The sequence below is a fragment of the Rutidosis leptorrhynchoides genome, chromosome 6 (assembly GCF_046630445.1).
Source record: "Rutidosis leptorrhynchoides isolate AG116_Rl617_1_P2 chromosome 6, CSIRO_AGI_Rlap_v1, whole genome shotgun sequence".
Classification (NCBI taxonomy): Eukaryota; Viridiplantae; Streptophyta; class Magnoliopsida; order Asterales; family Asteraceae; genus Rutidosis; species Rutidosis leptorrhynchoides.
This window is the reverse complement of record NC_092338.1, coordinates 430,754,232-430,763,658: the sequence shown is the minus strand read 5'-3', so window position 1 is coordinate 430,763,658 and position 9,427 is coordinate 430,754,232. Positions and strand designations below refer to the sequence as shown.

The window sequence follows — 9,427 nt, the reverse complement described above, 5'->3', positions numbered from 1 at the left end:
TTTGTCTAGCTTTTTCCAAAATTTGGTTTTGTGGCAACCATACTTGATGTTGTTTTTCGGGTGTCATAGGACGATAATGAGGCAAAACTATAGGAATCTGTTGTAGATGGCTCGGGTTTGATAAACCTTGACTGAGATAGATTCCGTACCTCATCCAATCGTTGAAATTTCCAAATTCTTTTGGATTTGGTGTTCTTTGATTCGGGTTTCCGAATTCGTTTGGAGTTGGTGGTCTTTGATTTGGGTCCGACTTTCTTTAAAAAAAATAATAGAAGAGAAAATATTGATAAAAATGGAGTTTGATGATGAAGATGAAAAGAACGAAGTGGATGTGTATATATAGAGTTAAAATAATTTAAAAATAAAGTAATTTTCATTTTTTTAATATACAAAAAACGTTCATATAGCCATTCTGGTTCGCCCTAGCCAATTAAATAGTGCCACATGTCCTTTGATGTTTTTCCCTGAAACGCCCTTAAACTCGTACCATAAAACGACAATTTTTTTTTTACACTGGCACGTCGTGCCACATTTTAGCATGTCGTGCCAAATCAGGTCTGATCAAATCATAGGTCAAGTGGCACGCCGTGCCACATTTTTGGCACGCCGTGCCAGTTCAGGACTGACGAAAAACAAGTTCAAGTGGCACGCTTGGCCACCCTTTTGGCACGTCGTGCCATATCTGGTGAATCGCAACCCTTTTCATCCGGTTAACTGCTTAATTATAATCATTCAAATACAATCGCAATATATATCTTGGTCATGAAAGACCCCCTTTACACAAACTTAAACAAGTAGTCAAACTCGACCCATTTCACCTTATATGTCAATCTTGACCCATTTCATCTTATATGTCAATCGACCCATTTCAACTTAATAACATTACAATCACCAATAATCCTTTCAACAATTTTATAACTTGACACATCTTATTTCATGATTGATCATAACCTTATTTTGAACTTACTTAAATCCTTGAATAATCGGTACTTTCTTGACATTTGCTATATACCTTTAGGAAGCTTGCGAGATTCGTTTCCTTTACTTCATCCAATACTTTCGAGTGAGTCCACTTGCAATCTCACGCCGCTTCCCAAGAATCTACAACATATCAACAACTAAAAAGGGTAAGCATTCTGCTTAGTGAGGAACACAAGAGTTAATATACTGTTAATCATAATTATGGCATAAAATGAATAGCAATGAATTCCATTTGTGACTCGTCTTCTTGGTAACTAATCTCTTTAGCGGAGATAGTAACCCTTGATCTTTTCTGCATGCCGCATGACATATCATACTACATTATATCTAAACGTACTAAATAATAGATCCCATAACGTAATTACATGTATGTAAACGATACAATATTTCTTATATCAATATTCATGAAAACTTACCTCACTTACCCATTTTAAGAGCTACATAAGATGTATTCCCACATACCTCCTTTGGTCTCCTTAATTGGCATGTCCTCTCGGTACTACTTCGATATTTAGTCTATCCTAGACTCATGATTCATTAATACACCCTGAAGATCTTCGTGTCTCAATTCTTTAAAGAATCCTCCATCATCTTAACGATTTAATTAGTAAATACAATACACATAAATATCTTCTAACATATTCTTCACTAATTTTACGCTATCAATCGTACCTTAATAATTTAAGTATCTTAATATCCATCTATGAACACACGAGTTCGTCGGTAAAATCATTTACAATTGCCTTAACCGCACTTAAAACTCTACATAACGATATCACAATCATACTACACATTCGTATCATACTAGAACTACACATAATAATCTTCAAACAATATTGTCATATTCATTCATCAATAAAAGAACTAAATAAACAAATATTACAATAGACATGAAACACATAACACATTAATTCTTAATTTGTCAAAGAAGCGTTTCTTTCTCAAATTCACAATCTTACTTAAACTAACCAATTAAATTTTCAATAAAATCTTCACCTTATTCATTAACCATAGAATTACTTATTTAGTTCAACAATAATATTTATGAGCATATGATCAACACATCATAATAACAAAATACAATTATCACATTAATTTAGTATATAAAATTACCTATGAAACTCACCTTGCGACGATGGACTAGCTACCATGATCTCTCGTACCCGAATAACACCTATCAAAATATCGATATTCCATAAATCATTTATAAACAACTAAACATACATACACTTTAACTCATAAGAGTTAATCACTCCATACTTCTTTTACTTAACAGTTTAAATTCATCATAAATATTAGCTAACCAACACTTCTATTTGTTAACTAGCTTCAAAATCATACTTCTACTTTCATTGTGACATTAACACAAACACCTTGTGTGCATTAGCTAATTTTTACCATTATCAACATTAAAAACCATCATCTCTTCCATAATACTTGTTCTTTAACAAGTTCATACATAAACACACATCTTATCATTATACAATCTCACTTCATACAAGAATTTTAGCACTAACCCATTTTAAATCAAACCCCCACTTCATGTATTTACTAAAATTCAACTTTGATTTATGCCATAGCTTCTAGATCCGAATTTTGACAAGTAGTAACCATAAACCATACATAAAAACATGAATTAAACACATATTAAACCTTAACCAATTTCAAGTATTCAAGTCATACCTTAATTTCTCTTAGAAACTCTATCTCGAATTCGAGCTAAAAGATGATGAAAGTGATGATACCCTTGCTTCCACTATGGTGCATATACTCCTAATTGCCTAAATTTCGATTTGCATGAGGTTTAAATCACTAGATTATAAAAACCCTAGCTTCTTGTTTCTTCACAATCGTTATTCTCTTCTTCTCTTTTCTTTCTTCAATTTTTGTCTCTAAACAAAATGAACTAGAAGTTCCATCTAACTTATTTTATTAAAATAACTATGGCATAATGGCAACTTAAGTCCCTCCCCATCATAATATGATAAAGAGAGTCCTAATTTTAACTTTCAATTGAAGTCCTTTGTTAGTTCCAACCAACTATCTTATTTCTTTTTACTTAAAATATATATAAAACTTTAACAATTAAAATAATTAATTAATACCTTTAATTTTGGGGTGTTACAACTCTCCCCCCGTTATTTTCGTTCGTGTCCTCACGAACAAATCATAACACCGGTTAAAACTATCCGTTATTCACTAAACATAATCTAAATAAAATTATAGCTCTTTTTGTACATAAATATTCGTTCGTCAAGATAGTAGCAACCCTTCAGTGTGCTAGATATGATTTATCCGCCTTAAATGTTTCTTCTTATCCTTCCTCTTTATCTATCTCTAATCTTATTTAGCAGTTTATTTTCATCATTAATGCATTTCCTAGGAAAAACACATGGAATGTGTCATAAAAGACGTTTGGTAAGGTCATACCTTAAACAACTTATCACCATGTGATTATAGCTTTAACAACTCTATATAACTTAGTTTGTGACTTTTCTTACTTTTGGAAGCGTGCATTCATCTCACTTTACCTTCTAGCAATTATTCGCGTATAATTGGTTTACAACTCTTTGGTCTATCATCCTTGAATTCGTTTTATGAAAATAGAATCGTTAAAGTGACTTCTTGCCTACTCTTACTTATCTTCAACTCATTACATCTAACCATATTTAATTATGGAACCATTGTTTTCTTTTTGGCTTCATCATGTGGCCTTTCGTGACAATGTCAACATTCTTATTTATCAAAGAAAATCTATCGAGCTACTTCCACGTCATCTAAACACTAAATGTGTAGACATAAAATAAGGGCACTTATCATAGCATCTTGTCATACTTACTCACGTATTTATTTTAATTTCATCATTGTCGTTAATCACACTAAATCTTTTTAACATTTGTAACCTATAACACTTGTGGAATAACATTCATCATAATCACAATTCCCAGTTTTTTTTTTTTAATCAACATAAACATATAATCAACATTATATATAAAATAAATATCACTTATCTTGTCAGTACATTGATTGTACCAAGCATACATATTCACCTCCACTCAGTCATTGAAGGTTTCTATCTTGGTGATTTAATGACCATTATCTAAACTTCTCAATAATATCATCATTCATATAAATAATTAACATAACTTACCAGAAAACAAACCTTGCTTAATGTGTGTAGGGTAAGAAATTGGTAGTCCTTCATTACCATTTCTTCAACATTTAGAGTAGGGCTCTTTCAAATATTGACGTTTTGATCGATATAGTCCATTTCACTGCATCGTGTCTTTTATCTATCACATGTGCATTTCATAGTCCCTGCGACTTACAGTAATCATATTATAAATCTTTGATATAGCACTTAAATTTTATCAGTCACATAAATATAAATCAACGATCACATTAATATTTACTTTTCATGTAGTCATAAGTAATCTCTTTCTCAGTGCAATCTGGAGACTTAAGCCCGCAATGTATTCTTTATATTTTTGCAACTTTAACTTTTCTCAAACATATAAATTTTAACTCGTTTCATATTTCTTATCGCCTCGATCTTAACATCATTTGACTAAGTTAAAACTTGTTTTCGCATTAATGTAATTTCATTTTAGTCATCATCATATCATATGAAAGTTTCAATTCATTTTTAATCATGCACATATGATAATTATTACGAGTCATAAATCTCGCCATATCAACGTGATATGTCTCATGTGAAGTCAATTATCTATTATGTAACAATTGACGTGCCCCACGTAAAGACTTATGCTTCATTATTATTAATTTGCTTTGTCTCGCGCTAAGTCTTACAACTATTCATACGGTTGTTCATCTTAAACTTTGCAGCTTACATCATCCTATATAAACTCGTGATCAAGGCTTCAAATGAAATCCTATAATCAAGGGAGTCCTCATTTATAACATGGTTTGTGACCATGAGAAAACCCATGGACATTCTTACATCACATAACTCGTGATCATGGATACTCATGAGTACTCTTAACATAAACACTATCATAAACATAACCTTAACTTTTCAACCCGAATGTTGCTTTCTTAAATTGGATCCAATCATAACATACCTTAGATACAAGGTCTAAGCTTATCATCATTAACATGGACATAAGTCTAAGCTCATCATCATTAACATGGACATAAGTCCAAGCTCATCACTTAGTGATCATGATCGTCACCCTCTTGCACGGATGCAATCTGGGAGCACCAAGCCACTTTTTAAATCATTTCTCATTACAAGTGCATAGTCCTCTCGGAACTAGCCCCTTGCATCATTCATCATTCATTACCTTGCAAGTGCATAGTCCTCTCGGAACTAGCCTCTTGCATCATTCATCATTCATTACCTTGCAAGTGTATAGTCCTCTCGGAACTAGCCCCTTGCATCATTCATCATTCATTACCTTGCAAGTGCATAGTCCTCTCGGAACTAGCCCCTTGCATCATTCATCATTCACTTATTCGGATCCGATTCATCTTTCTTACAAGGGCTTGACCAAAGTCTTGCCACATGCATCATTACACTTACAAAATTTTGACCGAAGTCTTGCCTCTTGCATCATCAATCTTACAAGGGTTTGACCGAAGTCTTGCCTCTTGCATCATAAATCTTACAAGGGTTTGACCAAAGTCTCGCCACTTGCATCATCAATCTTACAAGGGTTTGACCGAAGTCTCACCACTTACATCATAAACCTTACCCTATGCGCACTCATAAACATAACATGACACAATAACCATTCTTTTCTCGTATGGTTTATAGGTGACCTCTTGCACGGGTGCAATTCGGAACACATAGAACCACTTCATTACCGCCCAAACTACCCCATGCAACTCATTCTATTGTAATTATTCTTTCCCTATATTCATATAATGCATACTTTTATTAACATGAACATCATGCATACAATTCACTTAATAATCACGTAAGCATTCACTTCATGTTATCATCACATAGTCATATATCATACTAGTGTAGGCTACTCTTGGTAATCACAAATCATCACTAATAGTAATCAAGCAATCACATGCGTTAATCATAGATCTACTTGGGTTTAAGTCTAGATAATTCTAAGATGGATTATCTAAGTCTCTTAAACCACCACTCTGATACCAACTTGAAACGCCCTAAAACGCGTACCATAAAACGACAATTTTTTTACACTGGCACATCGTGCCACATTTTGGCATGCCGTGCCAAATCTGGTCTGATAAAATCATAGGTCAAGTGGCACGCCGTGCCACATTTTTGGCACGCCGTGCCAGTTCAGGACTAACGAAAAACAAGTTCAAGTGGCACACTTTGCCACCCTTTTGGCACGCCGTGCCATATCTGGTGAATCGCAACCCTTTTCATCCGGTTAACTCCTTAATTATAATCATTCAAATACAATCGCAATATATATCTTGGTCATGAAAGACCCCCTTTACACAAACTTAAACAAGTAGTCAAACTCGGCCCATTTCACCTTATATGTCAATCTTGACCCATTTCATCTTATATGTCAATCTTGACCCATTTCAACTTAATAACATTAAAATCACCAATAATCCTTTCAACAATTTTATAACTTGACACATCTTATTTCATGATTGATCATAACCTTATTTTGAACTTACGTAAATCCTTCATCACTTTTATACAAATTCTTTGACCACTCGGTTTAATCCAAAACATTTAGCTAACATAAACTCAATGTGTCAATACATGCAATATTTCAAGCATGACTCAATTAAAGACTTACATACTTAGATACTTATGCTCACATTTAGAAATCCATAATCACTTGCCGCATAGTAAAGAGTGACACATTCAAATAATAATAATGATAATAATCATAAATGCAAGACTTAATTGCGTGAACTTACTCGAACTAGCTTCATACTTAAATTACTTGCATAATCGGTACTTTCTTGACATTTACTATATACCTTTAGGAAGCTTGCAAGATTCGTTTCCTTTACTTCATCCAATTCTTTCGAGTGAATCCACTTGCAATCTCACACCGCTTCCCAAGAACTTACAACATATCAACAACTAAAAAGGGTAAGCGTTATGCTTAGTGAGGAACACAAGAGTTAATATACTGTTAATCATAATTATGGCATAAAATTAATATCAATGAATTCCATTTGTGACTCGTCTTCTTGGTAACTAATCTCTTTAGCGGATATAGTAACCCTTGATCTTTTCTCCATGCCCCATGACATATCATACTACATTATATCTAAACGTATTAAATAATAGAACCCATAAAGTAATTACATGTATGTAAACGATACAATATTTCTTATATCAATATTCATGAAAACTTACCTCACTTACCCATTTTAAGAGCTACATAAGATGTATTCCCACATACCTCCTTTGGTCTCCTCAATTGGCATGTCCTCTCGGGACTACTTCGATATTTAGTCTATCCTAGACTCATGATTCATTAATACACCCGGAAGACCTTCGTGTCTTAATTCTTTAAAGAATCCTCCATCATCTTAACGATTTAATTAGTAAATACAACACACATAAATATCTTCTAACATATTCTTCACTAATTTGACGTTATCAATCGTACCTTAATAATTTAACTATCTTAATATCCATCTATGAACTCATGAGTTCGTCGGTAAAATCCTTTACAATTGCCTTAACTGCACTTAAAACTCTACATAACGATATCACAATCATACTACACATCTGTATCATACTAGAACTACACATAATAATCTTCAAACAATATTGTCATATTCATTCATCAATAAAACAACTAAATAAACAAATATTACAATAGACATGAAACACATAACACGCTAATTCTTAACTTGTCATAGAAGCATTTCTTTCTCAAATTCACAATCTTACTTAAACTAACCAATTAAATTTTCAATAAAATCTTCACCTTATTCTTTAACCATAGAATTACTTATTTAGTTCAACAATAATATTTATGAGCATATGATCAACACATCATAATAACAAAATACAATTATCACATTAATTTAGTATGTGAAATTACCTATGAAACTCACCTTGCGACGATGGACTAGCTACCATGATCTCTCGTACCCGAATAGCACCTATCAAAATATCGATATTCCATAAATCATTTATAAACAACTAAACATACATACACTTTAACTCATAAGAGTTAATCCCCCCGTACTTCTTTTACTTAACAGTCTAAATTCATCATAAATATTAGGTAACCAACACTTCTATTTGTTAACTAGCTTCAAAATCATACTTCTACTTTCATTGAGACATTAACACAAACACCTTGTGTGCATTAGCTAATTTTTATCATTAACAACATTAATAACCATCATCTCTTCCATAATACTTGTTCTTTAACAAGTTCATACATAAACACACATCTTATCATTATACAATCTCACTTCATACAAGAATTTTAGCACTAACCCATTTTAAATCAAACCCCCACTTCATGTGTTTACAAAAATTCAACTTTGATTTATGTCATAGCTTCTAAATTCGAATTTTGACAAGTAGTAACCATAACCATACATAAAAACATGAATTAAACACATATTAAACATAAACCTTAACCAATTTCAAGTATTCAAGTCATACCTTAATTTCTCTTAGAAACTCTATCTCGAATTTGAGCTAGAAGATGATGAAAGTGAAGATACCCTTGCTTTCACTATGGTGCATATACTCCTAATTGCCTAAATTTCGATTTGCATGAGGTTTAAATCACTAGATTATAAAAACCCTAGTTTCTTGTTTCTTCACCATCGTTATTCTCTTCCTCTCTTTTCTTCAATTTTTGTCTCTAAACAAAATGAACTAGAAGTTCCATCTAACTTATTTTATTAAAATAACTATGGCATAATGGCAACTTAAGTCCCTCCCCATCATAATATGATAAAGAGAGTCCTAATTTTAACTTTCAATTGAAGTCCTTTGTTAGTTCCAACTAACTATGTTATTTCTTTTTACTTAAAATATATATAAAACTTTGACAACTAAAATAATTAATTAATACCTTTAATTTTGGGGTGTTACATTTCCCGTTAGAACCTCGACTAACGCCCCTGTCGCGTTAGCCCAGAAGCTGAGTTACTGACGGCAGGAGGCATCAACGATCGTCAGTGCGTATGTCGGAACCTTTTTGACGCCGCGTAAACAACAACTAAAGAAAACAACTCTGCAGCTAAGCGCGGGCACGTTTTACTCGTTTAAGACCATTGAAGGTTTGGAGCTGTCGAACAATCCTAATTCGTGGGTTTGGATGGATAACACCGATGATAACTATTCTGTTAGCGAAATTAGGAATTTTGTAGACGATGTTGTGCTTCCTATTGCTGCAACCTTTACAAGATGGGAGAAGGTGTTACCGAGGAAGATTAATGTTTTTTTGTGGAGGCTCGCTTTGGACAGGCTTCCTACTCGCCTTAATTTGTATAGCAG

General features: G+C 33.0%; 1 long non-coding RNA gene across 1 annotated transcript; it reads right to left on the bottom strand.

Moving 5' to 3' along the window:
• Positions 1-761: 761 nt before the first annotated feature.
• Positions 762-8,803, bottom strand: LOC139855855 (uncharacterized). Its single transcript, XR_011761584.1, has 4 exons — positions 8,585-8,803; positions 8,023-8,070; positions 4,145-4,299; positions 762-1,101 (listed from the first exon to the last, which is right to left on the bottom strand). It is a non-coding gene; the product is annotated as an uncharacterized lncRNA (long non-coding RNA).
• Between the last annotated feature and the right edge of the window lie 624 nt (positions 8,804-9,427).